General features: G+C 41.1%; 1 protein-coding gene across 1 annotated transcript in view; it reads right to left on the bottom strand.

Annotated features, from left to right (window-relative positions):
- RNF145 (ring finger protein 145) overlaps positions 1–16087 on the bottom strand; it is a 77680-nt gene extending 61593 nt beyond the window's left edge. The window contains 1 exon segment of the mRNA XM_030212337.1: positions 15969–16087. The gene's annotated coding sequence lies outside the window, so the exon portion shown is untranslated.

The following is a 16087-nucleotide window of genomic DNA, read 5'->3' on the forward strand; positions in this document are numbered from 1 at the left end:
AGCCCACCCAATTATTAAAGTCCACCTTCTACACTATCCTACCTAACACCTTCCTTCCCTCTTCCCTTACTTAATCTCTTTACATTACCAATTATATCTGACATCCTGGAATGACTATGTCTTACCAAAACTATGTAAGCCAAATTGAGCCTGCAAATAGGTGGGAAAATGTGGGATACAAATGCAATAAATAAAATAAAAATAAAATAAATATTGTAGTTTACAGAGATTTATTTATTACATTTGTATCCCGCGCTTTCCCACTCATCGCAAGCTCAATGCAGCTTACATAGTAACAAAAGAATACAATCTGTAGTGTCAGAATCAACAAAGGAGTTATGTGGTAGGACAAATGAACAAGGGGTAAATGGGATAAAAGAGGTATGAGAGAAAGGATAGGGAAAGGTAAGGACGTACAGCGATAAAGAAGAGGTAGGGGAAGAGTATGGAGGGTAAGAAGATTGGTAGGAGGTAATTTCTAAGTCATTGTTGTTAATGATAAGATGAACCGGAAATGGATGGATTGCTTATGTTTGCTTATGGTAGGTCAAGTCGTTCGGGTAAATCTGTTTGAATAGATGGGTTTTCAATAGTTTCCTAAAGGGAAGGTACTCACTAGTTGATCGAATGTATCTGGGTATACTGTAAATTATTTTTGGTAATAGATTATCTATTTTGATATTTTTTTATTGAATATGATGATACCAAGCTTGTTCAACTCTAGACAGGACAACTTTATTTTAAAATTCCATCTTTCACATATTGTGTTCAATTCTGGTCGCTGCATCTCAAGAAAGATATAGTGGAATTGGAAAAGGTGCAGCAAAGGGCGACTAAAATGATAGCGAGGATGGGACGACTTCCCTATGAAGAAAGACTAAGGAGGCTAGGGCTTTTCAGCTTGGAGAAGAGACGACTGAGGGGAGACAGGATAGAGGTATATAAAATAATGAGTGGAGTGGAACAGGTGGATGTGAAGCATCTGTTCACGCTTTCCAAAAATACTAGGACTAGGGGGCATGCGATGAAACTACAGTATAGTAAATGTAAAACAAATCGGAGAAAAGTTTTCTTCACCCAACGCGTAATTAAACTCTGGAATTCATTGCCGGAGAACGTGGTGAAGACGGTTAGCTTGGCAGAGTTTAAAAAGGGGTTAGACGGTTTCCTAAAGGACAAGTCCATAAACTACTACTAAATGGACTTGGGGAAAAATCCACAATTTCGGGAATAACATGTATAGAATGTCTGTACGTTTGGGAAGCTTGCCAGGTGCCCTTGGCCTGGATTGGCTGCTGTCGTGGACGGGATGCTGGGCTCGATGGACCCTTGGTCTTTTCCCAGTGTGGCATTACTTATGTACTTATAACTCTAGACAGGACAACTTTAAATTATACTGTAAATTATTTTTGTAATAGATTATCTATTTTGATATTTTTTTATTGAATATGATACCAAGCTTGTTCAACTCTAGATAGGACAACTTTATTTTAAAATGCCATCTTTCACATAATAGAGATGGTCCTATATTACAAAAGCCAGTTGACTGTCATGCTTCCAATAAAAAGTATTTGAAGGGCGCTGGATGAAAGAAGCCACTGGCTGTCGAAGTTTCAGTACTCCCTTTTGTAGCTCTGTGTTTTACCTTTTTTTAAATTTTCTTTATGGGCAAAAGGAAGGGCAAGCACTGGGTTTTTTTTCCTCCTGTCATATCCTTATTCGTCAAGACTACAATTACTCGATTTGCTCAGAACCGTGGATTTGAAGTGCCAGGGCCTAACCCTCACTGCTGAGTGAGTCAGAGGAATTTCAGGCGCATTCCTTTCTACAACTGGAGAAGGGTGCAGGCAGGGAAGTATATGCAGGAAGAAGTCTGGTCAAGACAGAGGGGTCACCAGTGAGCACAGAGGGGTTCTCCCCTTGGCCTTACTTTGGAGTCAACAGCAGGGAAACATCACACTGAAATGCAAGTCAGCATCAAGTCTCTTGCTGGGTGATATAAACACTACTAGAGACAGGTAATCACTTAGTGGGCGTGTTTGGCTAGGAATAGGACAATGGCCTCTTAGGGTCCCAAGCTAGGCAGTCCACAATGAAAGACTAATGCCAATGTAGAAATATATATATTATTTATTATGTAAAAATATAATAAAGTAATTATGGTAAGCAGATACAAAAATATGAGAACCAAATACTGATGATTACACCAAAAGATGAATGGAGAGAGAGGGGGGGGGGGGGGTGATTACACAACTACAATATTATCCTGAGAAGAAATTGCCAATTTAGCAGCTATAGTAGGCTAATCAGCATATGCCTGAACAAAATCTGTCCTTCACAGGCAAAGATCACAAAACTGGCTAATCCTGAACCATAAAGGAATAACCCCTTCTCTCACCCTTGCAGTCCGAAACATCAGTGTCCAGATGGGGTGATGAATTGGCTCCTCTTCAAGGCTCTAGCAGATTTCCCTGCAAGCCCCCCGTGATATCAGGATTAGTCCAATGCACCCTTGAATTGAAAAGCAGCTGAATACTCAGTTCGGCGGAAGCCAAATCAGCTCTTGAATTTGGCCTTGTGCTGCGATTAGCACAAAGATACAGTTCACAGGTGTTTGGGCAATTCAGTCTTTCCCTCCTCCGAGAGTTGTGTATGCCATCAGAACTTATTCTCTTCTTTGTTCCTCTCTTTCCTTCTCCCAAGTCCAGCATTGGTACAGCCCTCCGGGTACCCAGGTGACACTCAGGGACCAATCACAAACCGTATACCTCTGTCCGGGTTACATAATAATATGTAATATGTAACCTGTCATTAAAATCGTCCGTAGTACCAGAAGATTGGAGGGTGGCCAATGTGACGCCGATTTTAAAAAAGGTTCCAGGGGTGATCCGGGAAATTATAGACCGGTAAGCCTGACGTCGGTGCCGGGCAAAATTGTGGAAAATATTATAAAGAATATAATTATAGAACAGGTAGACAAACATGGTTTAATGGGACAGAGTCAGCATGGGTTCAGCTGAGGGAAGTCTTGCCTCACCAATTTGCTTCATTTCTTTGAAGGCGTGAATAAACATGAGGATAACGGTGAGCCGGTTGATGTAGTGTATCTAGATTTTCAGAAAGCTTTTGATAAAGTTCCTCATTAGAGACTCCTGAGAGAAATAAAGAGTCATGGGATAGGAGGCAAGGTTCTGGTGTGGATTAGGAATTGGTTACTGGACGAAAAACAGAGGGTAGGATTAAATGGTCATTTCTCTCAAAGAAGAAGAGTGAACAGTGGAGTGCCGCAGGGCTCTGTACTGGGACCGGTACTATTTAACACATTTATAAATGATATGGAAATTGGAATGAGTGAGGTGATCAAATCTGCAGATGATACAAAACTATTAAAGGTTGTTAAAACAAGCACGGACTGTAAAATATTGCAGGAAGACCTTAGGAAATTGGAAGACTGGGTGTCCAAATAGCACACGAAATTTAATGTGGACAAATGCAAGATGATGCACATTGGAAAGAATAATCCGAATCGCATTTACCAGATGGTAGGGTCCACCTTGGGGGTCAGCACTCAACAAAAAGATCTGGGTGTCATTGTAGACAATACGCTGAAATGTTCTGCTCAGTGTGCAGCGGCGGTCAAAAAAGCAAACAGGATGCTAGGAATTATTAGGAAAGGAATGGTGAATAAGACCGAAAATACTATAATGCCTGTGTATCACTCCATGGTGCGTCCGCACATTGCATTCAGTTCTGGTCACTGTATCTCAAAGGTTCAAAGAAGAGCGACTAAAATGATAAAGGGAATGGAACTCCTCTCATAAGAGGAAAAGCAAAAGAGGTTAGGGCTCTTCAGCTTGGAAAAGAGTCAGATGAGGGGAGATATGAGAGGTCTACAAAATCCTGAGTGGTGTAGAACGAGTAAAAGTAAAAAGATTTTTTACTCGTTCCAAAAGTACAAAGACTAGGGAACACTCGAGGAAGTTACATGGAAATACTTTTAAAACAAATAGGAGGAAATATATTTTCACTTAATGAATAGTTAAGCTATGGAACTCTTTGCCGTAGGATGGAGTAACAGTGGTTGGTGTATCCAAGTTTTAAAAAGGTTTGGACAAATTCCTGGAAGAAAGGTTCACAGTCTGCTACAGACATGGGAAGCAACTGCTTGCCCTGGAATTTGTAATATGGAGTATTGCCACGATTTTTGGGTTTCTGTCAGGTACTTGTGACCTGGCTTGGCCACTGTTTGGAAAACAGGATACTGGGCTAGATGGGCCATTGGTCTGACCCAGTATGGCTACTCTTATATTCTTACATAAAATCAACGCAATGAGACCTTGGGGCTTCAGTGGTAGACTTGCTAATGAGGGAAACAACTAACATTACCTCATTCATATCTTGCAGTGCAAGCCTCTCCCACACAGTTTCACACAAGATACTGGAGAAACGGTCTCTGTGAAACTCTCCTACACAGCTTATCAGGAGGTAACTGGTGGGCCAGAGCAAGTAAACGTCATGTCCTTGAAAGGTGCCAGCCAGAACAATGCTGCCAGAAAGAACTGTACAATCCATTTTGTACCTGAAAAGATGGTTCATGTTGTAGTCAGGTCAAAGGGCCAACAAAGGTGAGATCCAGGGAAACACCTCTACAGTGATATGAGAGAGACCTGGCATGTGTGGAGCCTATAAGTGGAGAGGCTTATGAGCTTTGATGCCCAGAAGTGGTGACTTTGGAGACAATTTGGAGTATCATTGTATTGCTGGAACAGGTTGATTCAACTTAGCTGAATGGGATTGTAGTAAGGTCAAAAGGGAAAAACTAAGGAGTTCACAAAATGTGAAAAAAATCACTTGTCTTATTAAATCAACCACAGTAAAAACAGTCCATCTATCAAGTGAAAATTGACAACTGGAGAAGCTAGACGACAGTTGTTTCAGTGTGAACGCCTGTATTAGGAGTCCAGTTCTTCCAGTTATTTATAAGTCTTGACACAAAGATTACTGTTTCAACACAAAGAAGGCACCTGTGTTCACTAATGCCCAATAGAGGGCATTATTGTGCCACTGGAAACCTAACAAGGCAAATTTGATAATAGTAAAACACATGAAGGGTTGTAATAGAGGTCCTGAGTGGGAGAACGGAGCTTTCAGCAAAAGGAATTACAATTGTTCAGTTTCTACTGACTGGATTGGTGCGAGAAAATAAGACGATACCTCATAAAATGGAAACACTGGAGAATAGATCTAGTAGTTTGAACCTTCAAATTTTAGTTTCCTAAAGACCCAAGGGATAGGATTAAGAAATATCTGAGGTCCTTGAGATACCATATGAGGCTGCACCCCCCCATGCACAGCGCTTTCTATTTGACATCTAAGATGTACTCAGATCTTGATGAAGTGGACAATACTGTTGAGACCCTGAAAGTCTCAGCTGATAGTCTGGATGCCATAGCCATTCTTGAGGGTCCCAGAGACTACAACAGTATCTTGATCTACTTTGCTTCTTTCCTTTGTTATTGATGCTGACAAAAGCAATATTATATGATTTTTCTTTTGTGCAAAAAATGTTTTGTTTCTGGATTTTTGTCAGCAAACTCAACAAATAGTTAAGTTCTGGAACTCTTTGCTGGAGGACGTGGTAACAGTGATTAGCGTATCTGGGTTTAAAAACATTTGGACAGTTCCTGGACAAGAAATCCATAGTCTGCTACCGAGACGGACATGGGGAAGCAACTGCTTGCCCTGGGATTTGTAGCATAGAATGTTGCCACGATTTGGGTTTCTGCCAGGTACTTGTGACATGGCCTGGCCACTGTTGGAAACAGGATACAGGACAAGATGGAACATTGGTCTGACCCAGTGTGGCTACTCTTATGTTCGGCACTATTCATAGAATCCACTCCACAATGTAATAAAGAATGCCTTTGGAAATACTGTCTACTACATGGACTATACCTTTCTAATCTTAAAAAGGGGCAGTGTACATGATTCTGTTATTTATGATTTGCATTCTTCTGATACAAAATATGAAAAGATGTATGAACATTTCATAATGCATTGTTTGTTTTCTGTTTTTTGCTCCAAAAACATGCTTTGACTGCTGAAGACCCTGGCTAATCTCAAATATAGCAAATCCTATATAATAAAACTCACCCTCAACGTTCTGAGGACACTGACGTCACTGTCAGTTCCTGCGGGCACTTCCTTCCGGTTCGAAGGGTTCGTGGTGGTGAAGCCACCAAAATCGCTGTGTCTGGGCCCCGCCGTCGCATCAAACGTGATGACGTCGAGGGCGGAGCAAAGGCATCAGTGGCTTTACAACCAACAAGGACTCAGGAGATGAAGTGGCGTGCGTTGACGAGGTCCGGAACAATGGCGGTCAGTGGCTTCACAACGCCGAAGGGGTGGGTACGGAGGGGGGGGGGGGGGTTCGGGAGGAAAACCTTGCTAGCGCCCGTTTCATTTGCTCCAGAAACGGGCAAGTTTTACTAGTGTCTTTATAAAAACCTTATGTTCTCCCATTCTGTAGAAGGTATGAAAAAGGATTCTTGCTACATGACTATTTTTGATTCCATGTCCAAGCCTACATTTACCATGTTTCTCATTATTGAACTTTAGGAGCACTGAACAGCTCATATCTGCAGCTGCAGCAGGAGCAGTTCATGACTTTATGCAGCTGAAATTAAAAAGGATCCTTCATCTTCTCACATTCTCTCTCCATCCCATCCTCCCTCACATCACAGCATATTTTACCCTGCTTCTTTTACATTCCTTCCATACCTTAGCCACAATCACTGTAATAAATACATTTGGTTCTCTCTGGACTAGGAAGTAAAGTCCAAAAACAAACAAGGAATGTATGTGGGTATCTATACAGCACTGCATGTGTCCAGTAATACTACAAATAAGTCATAATAGCAGAAAGAAATTTTTCAGTAAACGTAAAAGCCAAGGGCCAGAAGGCACTATCTACAGAAGAAATGTGAATAACGCTTGAATCACTCATCAAAATTCATCAACGGCTGAAGGGGACAGAAACAAGTTTATAAAGACCAGGTCCCCTCCAAGCACCAGGATAAAAATCTATTAACATCAAACAGCAAAAAAATAAATTGCCAATACTTATTTTTTAAAACTAGATGTGCAGATTTAAATATACAATTCAGTTCTGCTGTAGATTTTTTTTTTATATATACATTTACCGGTAAATGTCTTATCATCTAAGGATAGAAAATACCTTTAGAAAGGTATTACAAATATCCTGGTAACTACTACATTTTACAACATTGACAACATGCTTCATCCAAAATTTCAGTGTGTTACAAAATTAAATTTCTAATCAATAATACAAGTCATCCAAAAACCTTTAGGGTGGGGGGGAGGGGGAACAAGTCTTCAACTTCTTAAAAGTAGAATGCACTCTTCAAAGTGCAGGTCCAATGGTAAATCATTTCACCATCTGGAATCTATCACAGAAAAAGCATGCTGACAAGTAGATTGCAACCTAATCTGACACAGGATTTGAAGCAAATACTGCAGTGAAGAACGCAATACTTGTTCCTCAATTACACAAAACCCCATAGGATTCTACTAAGGGGCTAATATAAAAGTTAAACAAAGGAAAAAGCACAGACCCTTGAGATAAACCAGATCCTAATCTTGATCTTCCCAAACAACATTTTGAGTCCTAGCTGTCAAGAACAATCTCATCCAGACACAATGGGCTACCTTCAGTTAGGGACTCTTTTACTAAGCTGGAGTAAAAGGGGCCCTGCACTAGCGACAGTGTAACTTCATTAGAAACTGTTGGATTTACATAAGTATATAAGTAATGCCATACTGTGAAAAGACCAAAGGCCCATCAAGCCCAGCATCCCGTCCATGACAGCAGCCAATCCAGGTCAAGGGCACCTGGCAGCTTCCCAAACGTACAAACATTCTATACATGTTATTCCTGAAATTGTGGATTTTTCCAAGTCCATTTAGTAGCGGTCTATGGACTTGTCCTTTAGGAAACCGTCCAAACCCTTTTTAAACTCTGCCAAGCTAACCGCCTTCACCACATTCTCCGGCAACGAATTCCAGAGTTTAATTACGTGTTGGGTGAAGAAAGATTTTCTCCTATTTGTTTTAAATGTACTACACTGTAGTTTCATCGCATGCCCCCTAGACCTAGTATTTTTGGAAAGCGTGAACAGATGCTTCACATCCACCTGTTCCACTCCACTCATTATTTTATAGACCTCTATCATGTCTCCCCTCAGCCGTCTCTTCTCCAAGCTGAAAAGCTCTAGCCTCCTTAGTCTTTCTTCATAGGGAAGTCGTCCCATCCTCACTATCATTTTCGTTGTCCTTCGCTGCACCTTTTCCAATTCTACTATATCTTTCTTGAGATGCGGCGACCAGAATTGGACACAATACTCAAGGTGCGGTCGCACCATGGAACGATACAACGGCATTATAACATCCTCACACCTGTTTTCTATACCTTTCCTAATAAAACCCAACATTCTATTCGCTTTCCTAGCCGCAGAAGCACATTGAGCAGAAGGTTTCAGTGTATTATCAACGACGACACCCAGATCCCTTTCTTGGTCCGTAACTCCTAATGTGGAACCTTGCAAGACATAGCTATAATTCGGGTTCTTTTTTCCCACATGCATCACCTTACACTTGCGAACATTAAACATCATCTGCCATTTAGCCGCCCAGTCTCCCAGTCTCGTAAGGTCCTTCTGTAATTTTTCACAATCCTCTCGCGAATTAACAACTTTGCATAACTTTATGTCATCAGCAAATTTAATTACCTCGCTAGTTACTCCCATCTCTAAATCATTTATAAATATATTAAAGAGCAACGGTCCTAGCACTGACCCCTGACTTACCCCACTAACTACCCTTCTCCATTGTGAATACTGCCCATTTAACTCCACTCTCTGTTTCCTATCCTTCAACCAGTTTTTAATCCACAATAGGACATTACCTCCTATCCCATGACCCTCCAATTTCCTCTGTAGCCTTTCATGAGGCACCTTGTCAAACGCCTTTTGAAATCCAGATACACAATATCAACCGGCTCCCCTTTGTCCACGTTTGTTTACTCCTTCAAAGAATTGAAGTAAATTGGTCAGGCAAGATTTCCCCACACTAAAGCCGTGCTGACTTGGTCTCAGTAATCCATGTCCTTGGATGTGCTCTGTAATTTTGTTTTTAATAATAGCCTCTACCATTTTCCCCGGCACCGACGTCAGACTCACCGGTCTATAATTTCCCGGATCTCCCCTGGAACCTTTTTTAAAAATTGGCGTTACATTGGCCACCCTCCAATCTTCCGGTACCACGCTCGATTTTAAGGATAAATTGCATATCACTAACAGTAGCTCCGCAAGTTCATTTTTCAGTTCTATCAGTACTCTAGGATGAATACCATCCGGTCCAGGTGATTTGCTACTCTTCAGTTTGCCGAACTGCCCCACTACGTCCTCCAAGTTTACCGTGAATTCAGTAAGTTTCTCCGACTCGTCCGCTTGAAATACCATTTCTGACACCGGATTTGGCTCAGCTGGGTGTCTGAGTCCCTCCTACAGCCCGCTACAGAGAAAGCCATGTGGGATTCCCCAATGGAGAGGCCATCTGGGCCGTTAGCTCCTACTGTTGGGATCCTTAACACTCCATCAGGGTTTTGTGAGCTGAGGAATCATCGAAGACTGAGACAGTTCAAAGTACAGGAGAGGGAACTCTTACCAAATTGGAGTTTTATATTACTAATTGCTCTTCTGATAGTTCTTCTTTGAAATTGTCATGTGGTTCTCTGGCCCAGAAATTTGAGATTTTAGAGACTGATCATCGTTTAAAATTGGATAGTTTTGAAAAATCTTTAAAGGATAATACTGAGTTTATGCAATCATTGGTTACAGATGAAATGTTAAAATATCTAAAATTGAAGCAGTATGAAAATCAATGCATGAAAAATTGAACAGGCCCAAACAGTATTTTATGGTGAACAAATTAAAGTTGCAAACAACAGTAAGTGAAGGGTGGAAATAAAGAAGCAAAGCAAGGGTGAAATTAATAGTTATAAATTGCAGTTTTAGAAAGGAACACATGAAAGTTTGAAAGGCTGTTCGAAGAAGGAAAAGTAGTAGCTCTTTGTGCGTACTGCATCACACACACACAAAAGCTATGCAGCTACAAGATCACATTTCACTAAGCAGGTCAGAAAATCATCTTAGTATGTCACTAAAACTAAAGAGCTAAACAGGTTGGGGGAAAAAATTAATGATACACATCGATCGATCAGCAAGTTATGGCCTTTCATACTATTTAATTTGAAACCACGTTAAGACTTTCTCCAGTTAGTGATTCTCTCATATATAGAGGGGATATGATGGTGTAAAAATTAAGCCAGGGGGTTCCCAACCCAGTCCTTGGGACAACTGCAGCTCTATAAGGGGAGTGAAGTCAACTATAAGCTGTTTTTCTCTGGCTCTATCTGCTGACAAAAGGACACAGACAACTCATCTGGACTGTTTTAGTATAGATGACACTTTTTCTAGACAAGGTATCAACCTGGCTCAAAAGAAATCATTACAAAAAGAATCAAGATATGCTGTGTCTCAGACACAGTGAGGTGATTCTGTAGTCAACACTGTGATACTGCTCACCAAATTTCATAATGCTATGCCCATGCTTCTTGAAGTGGACACCTCAGCATGCAAACTTCCAAAGTTCAATGCTTCTTGTAGCAATTGAAAAGAAAAAGTAAGCAAGCCATCAACTAAGAGGATGGCAGAAACAGAGAATACTGAGCGCTTACGAGAAATAAATTAATGTAGCGGGCATTTTAAGTCCACTGTATCCAAAGCCACTTAAGTGTTTTTTTCTATCTATCAGAAACAAAATCACAGTTTGTTACTTCTGCAAATACTAAGCAATAATTCAGCAAACTGTTGTTATGGATGTCTTTATGGGCAGTTGTCCTGAGGAATAAATACAAACTAAGTAGTCTCAGTCGAGATCCCAAGATGTTTTTTTTTTCTTCCAACTGCTTCCAAGCAGTCCAGGGGCATGGCCAGCATCCCTGGCATCATGTGCTGCAAGGATGTTTACCATATATACATATAATCGAGAAATTTTGACTTCAAAATCCCATCAATAACCCAGGGTCGTCTTATCTATGGATCATTCTCATCAGTACCATAGCACTCTTGCTATTGTTTCTGGCTATGCTGAGGCTGCTTTAGAGGATATAGCCAGTGCTATATATGTCCTTGGTGCAGAAGAACTCTTAATTCAGGGTGAGCTGTACAGTGTTCAAATTGAAGAGAAGAGGTTTGAGGGTGGTGTGCAAGTGAGACAAGAACGATAAAAACAAATAGTATTTAAAACCTGTAAAATGTTCTGAAAGGTTGAAAGTTTGTGCCGAGTATGTACACTGAAAAATTGACAGGAGGGCATGCTTGCAGGAGAGTGTGAATGACAACTATCAAGTGACCTGGAAATAGCTAAAAGCCATTTGATTGGCTGATAGCATAAGCAGCAGGTTCAAAGAGGAATTTTAGCTGAGACAGTTGGTGTGGAATGAGATGGTGAGTGAAATTCTGATTGCTTTTTTTTCCCCCCCGAGAAAAAGAAAAACAGGAGTGAGTGCTAAGAAATACTCATTCCTGAATAAAAACCATTCTCCTTGTATAGGAAAAGTGAGTGATTTGTGAGGATATTTAAGTTTAGAGTGAGAGAGTAGTGAATAAAACTGAGTTGAAGACTTATCAGTGAGGGATAAACATATAATCCTCACATATTGAAACCTGATGATTTAGCTGTTTCTTTCTGGCTTTAAGTCTGCCTGCTGTTGAAATCTGTGAAGCTGTGAGCTATGGGAAGGGGGTGGGGTTAGGAAAGGCAAGGGAGATGCTGGAGGGGAGGAAGAAAGAGGGAGCAACTTATACACGGGTCACAGTATTTTTGGCCATTTTTAGTCCTAAAACTGCCCTTAACGTATATACAACTATACATGGTAAATCATCTTTGTACAATATTTTAATCACCACTCCAATATGCTGATAACATCTACACATGAGAAGATGGCTGCCGGAAGGAAGCCCTGAGAAGCAGCTCTTGCAATGACCTGGTGCTTTTTTCCTGCTAACATTTCCTAAATCTCTGAATGCTGAAGCACCAGGGCAAGCAACGCACTTACCCCATAGTGCCTGCTGCCCTCACAGTCAGTCCGATGGATTGCTTCCTGACATCAGGAGAGGAATCGGGGAATTCTGCTTCGCTGCCAGTTGGCGCAATGGGAGGTAAACCGCCCTGCCTGCTTGAAGCGAATGTCACCTTTAGTCCCGAGCTACATTTAGTGCCACTGATGCTAGCACAGAGAGAAGCAGTCAGTGGGATCTTGATCTCTCTGGAAGGATTGGGGATGGTTCCCATTTTGGGGACTGACTGTGGAGGGAATCTGCAGTCGGGAGTCTCTGTATCATCTGAGGCTCAAGGTGCTAATGGCATTCCAGGTGGTAGCCCCAAGGGAGGAGTTGATCCAGCACAGATGGAGTCTACACTACAGGAAATGCTGACTAAGCTGGTTCTACCTACCAAGCCTGCAAGTATTACAGTGGACTTGATTTGGGATGCTTTGGTGAGATTGGAGAACTCATTTTCTAAGAAATTTTCTGCTTTATCTTCTCAGATAAATCAGTACTCGGCTCAATTGAAAATAGAGAACAGGGAATTTCTGCTCTTAAGAAAAAGGTGGAACTAGCAGATAAAGTTTATCAGACTTTATCAGATAAACAGTCTTGTCTTATGAAGGACAATACTTTAATTCATAACAAGTTAGAAAATGTACTCAGAAGAAATATATTGAGGTTTATAAATTTTTCAAAAACACCTTCAGTTGCTCCACTTATAACTTTTACATGTTATTTGTTAGAAGCTTTTAAAATTCCTGAGCAATCTTTTCCTCCATCTTTTGTTAAGGCTCTTCTCAACTTGTTGCTGCTGAGTCTGAGGTCTCTTTTGATCAGTTGAATGTGCCTCAAACTTTGCAGGGTGAAACTTATGGTATGAAACCCGCAACGTTTTGGTAATGGATCCAGACCGAGACTGGCTACTCAGATTGTTTTATCATCTCCAAGACGTCTTATTTCTGAATTATAAGGTTAGAGTTTTCCCCAATTTGGCAAGGTTGACACAGAAGCGATGTCAGCAATTCCTAAAATTGAGACCCAGAGTACAACAGTTGGGAGCACTTTTTTTGGCTTAATTTTCCTTGCAAATGTGTTGTAAAGTTGAACTCAGTGAAATATATTTTCTTTGATCCGGGTCATTTGACCACTTTTTTGGACTCTAAATGTGCTCTCTCTCTCCTCTTCCTTTATTTACTAGGCCAGTAACATCTACTCTGTAGCATACTTTAAATGAGCCTTATGTTTGCTTCCTTGCCTTTTCCACTGCTGTGTTTCCATTGCCTTGAACTGTATCTTCCCTTTCTTTGTGGGCTTTAAATTTGAAGAAAGACAATTTTCTTTACTTAGCCTATTGATAGTCTGTAAATACAACGTGACTGTCTTCAAAATTTTTCTGTATCAAGAATATTCTTGGAATCTATTTTGAAATGTTGATAAATACAATTTTTTTTTTAATCAACACATCTAGATAATTACATTTGTTGCTTTTTTCTCATATCCTTTTTTCTTGCTCTCCTTTCTCTATTGGAGTAATATAGTAATACTAGTAAAAAAGGCCCGTTTCTGGAACGAATGAAATGGGCGCTAGCAAGGTTTTCCTGGGAGTGTGTATGTTTGAGAGAGAGAGCCAGAGTGAATGTGCGGGTGTGTGACAGAGTGAGACTGTCTGTGTGACAGTGTGTGTGTGAAAATGAGAGTGTGTGACAGGGCCCCCTCCCCTGTTCCAAATGCCCCTCACCCCGTTCCCTCCCCTCCTTTTCCTTCCCACACTTTGGGTTCCTTAAGGCTTTCAAAAGTCTATGTACCCCTGTGGCCCTAACGCCCAGTATCCGGATACCCCACCACTTTCCTCCTCACCCCTCCCCCAAGATTTAATACTTTCACGTCCTTCATTTTTTTTTTTTTTAAGTGTCCTATCTACCCTGTGTACAAATGCCCGGCATTCAGATTGTGTTCCTCTCGTAAATTTTCATTTCTTTCATTCATTCAGAACTCCCCCCCCCTCCCCCCCACCGAACACTTTTGGTTCCTTCAGTCTTTTAAAACTCTCCTATGTACCCTGTGTGCTAATGGCCAGCATTGAGATTGTTTTCCTTTCCCAAATGTTCATGTCTTTCAGTCGTTCAGAACTCCTCCCTCCACCCATTTAACACTTTTGGTTCCTTCAGTCTTTTAAAACTCTCCTATCAACCCTGTGTCCTAATGGCCAGCACTCAGATTGTTTTGCTTTGCCAAACTGCCTGTCACTGATGACACTGAGGTCAGTGCGTGCGTGCCTGCCTAGCAGACCACTTCCGGCAGGCACGGTCCCAAGCACATCCTGTTGGAGGTGAGAATTATTATACAGGATATCAAAATTTATATTGCGAATTTACCTGTCCACTTCCATACAGATTATATCATCAACCTGATCTTCTAGCCAACACTAGAATAAACATATACTAACATGAAAATACATTGATCATACTAAAAGAAACAACCTGAACAATTCAACTTGTTGAAATAAAAAATGTTGTTAAAATTTTCCCAAATGTAAAATAATTAAACTCAAAATTCAAGAAAACTGGTAATGGGTTCCAAATAGTAGAAGCTCGATATAAAACTGAGAACGTCAAAGATCCATAACATTTGACTGCTTTTAAAGATGGAAATATAAGCTGCATTTGATTTTGTAAAACATAAGTTCAACCACCTGCAACCATCTCTATCTGAGATACCAAGTATAATGAAGCATGACCACACAGAACTTTAAAAATAACTATACGTAATTTAAATTTGATGCTTGCCTCTCTCCATTGGTAACCACTGAAGCTTGACTCCTAACATGAGTCTAACTGTAAAAATATATTGGATTATGATATATGGCAATATCCAGCACTAACAACCTGACTTTAAAATGCAGACTGACTTATTTAATCTCTCATTGCTAAAGCCTGTTTAATGAGCCTCAGCCTTGCATACAAACAAAAGAAAAAAAAATCAAGCAGTGTGATGTGAAGATTATATGAATGTGTTAATTAAGAATTTAAGTGGCTGTCAACCTTTGGCTCCTGAAGAAGCTGCTTGGTGAAACGGAGCCATAAAGATAAGTTTTAGTCACTGTCATTCATGTTATGTGATAGAGAATTTTGTTGAAAGTACATTTGTCAGTAAAAAGCATGTGGGAAGTAATATCACCGTTTAAACTGTAAGGATATGGAGGGGGTGGGGGGAATAACTCCAAGCATATGCACTGCCTTCAGCAAAACAAACCAGCTAAAATGTATCTGTTGCTACACAAAAACATTACGGAAATAAAAACACATGCAAACCTTCACAGTAGAAGACTGACTTACTTTTTAATGTATTTTCTGTTTCTTCACCAATCTCCACCCCACCCCCACAAATCCCTCTATAACAGTCTCTCAAATACCGTTCAAGTCGTAACTTCATTCAGCCTCTCTACTGCAAATCCAGAAAAGCTGTTATAAGCAGAAGCCATTAAAAAGAGGCTGTCCAGCCCATGTCCTTATTTCCCCGATCCCTGCAGCAGGGATGAGCATCACATCAGCAGAAACACTGCAGGCTAGGAATGTGCATCTCAGACACACGAGCGGCTCCGGGATCCCAAAAATACAAGTCACATGCACTCGGCTACCCTCACACACCGAACATCCCTCCTCACACGCATTCGGGATCGGGGGATCGACCTCCCCTCCCCTCAATCTGCCATCTCTGCCTCTATCTTCCACTCTCCTTCTACGCGATCCGGCACCTCTGCCCTGGTCAAATTCATACCTGAGGCCGCTCACCGACAACCCCACAGCTTTCCTTCTCCGGTGCCCCGTCCCCTATGACATAACTCTCCAGACCCAGTCCCAGTCCCTCAGAGGATCTGAGGCAACCCGCCTTGCCGG

This window comes from Microcaecilia unicolor, chromosome 8 (genome assembly GCF_901765095.1).
Source record: "Microcaecilia unicolor chromosome 8, aMicUni1.1, whole genome shotgun sequence".
Lineage (NCBI taxonomy): Eukaryota > Metazoa > Chordata > Amphibia > Gymnophiona > Siphonopidae > Microcaecilia > Microcaecilia unicolor.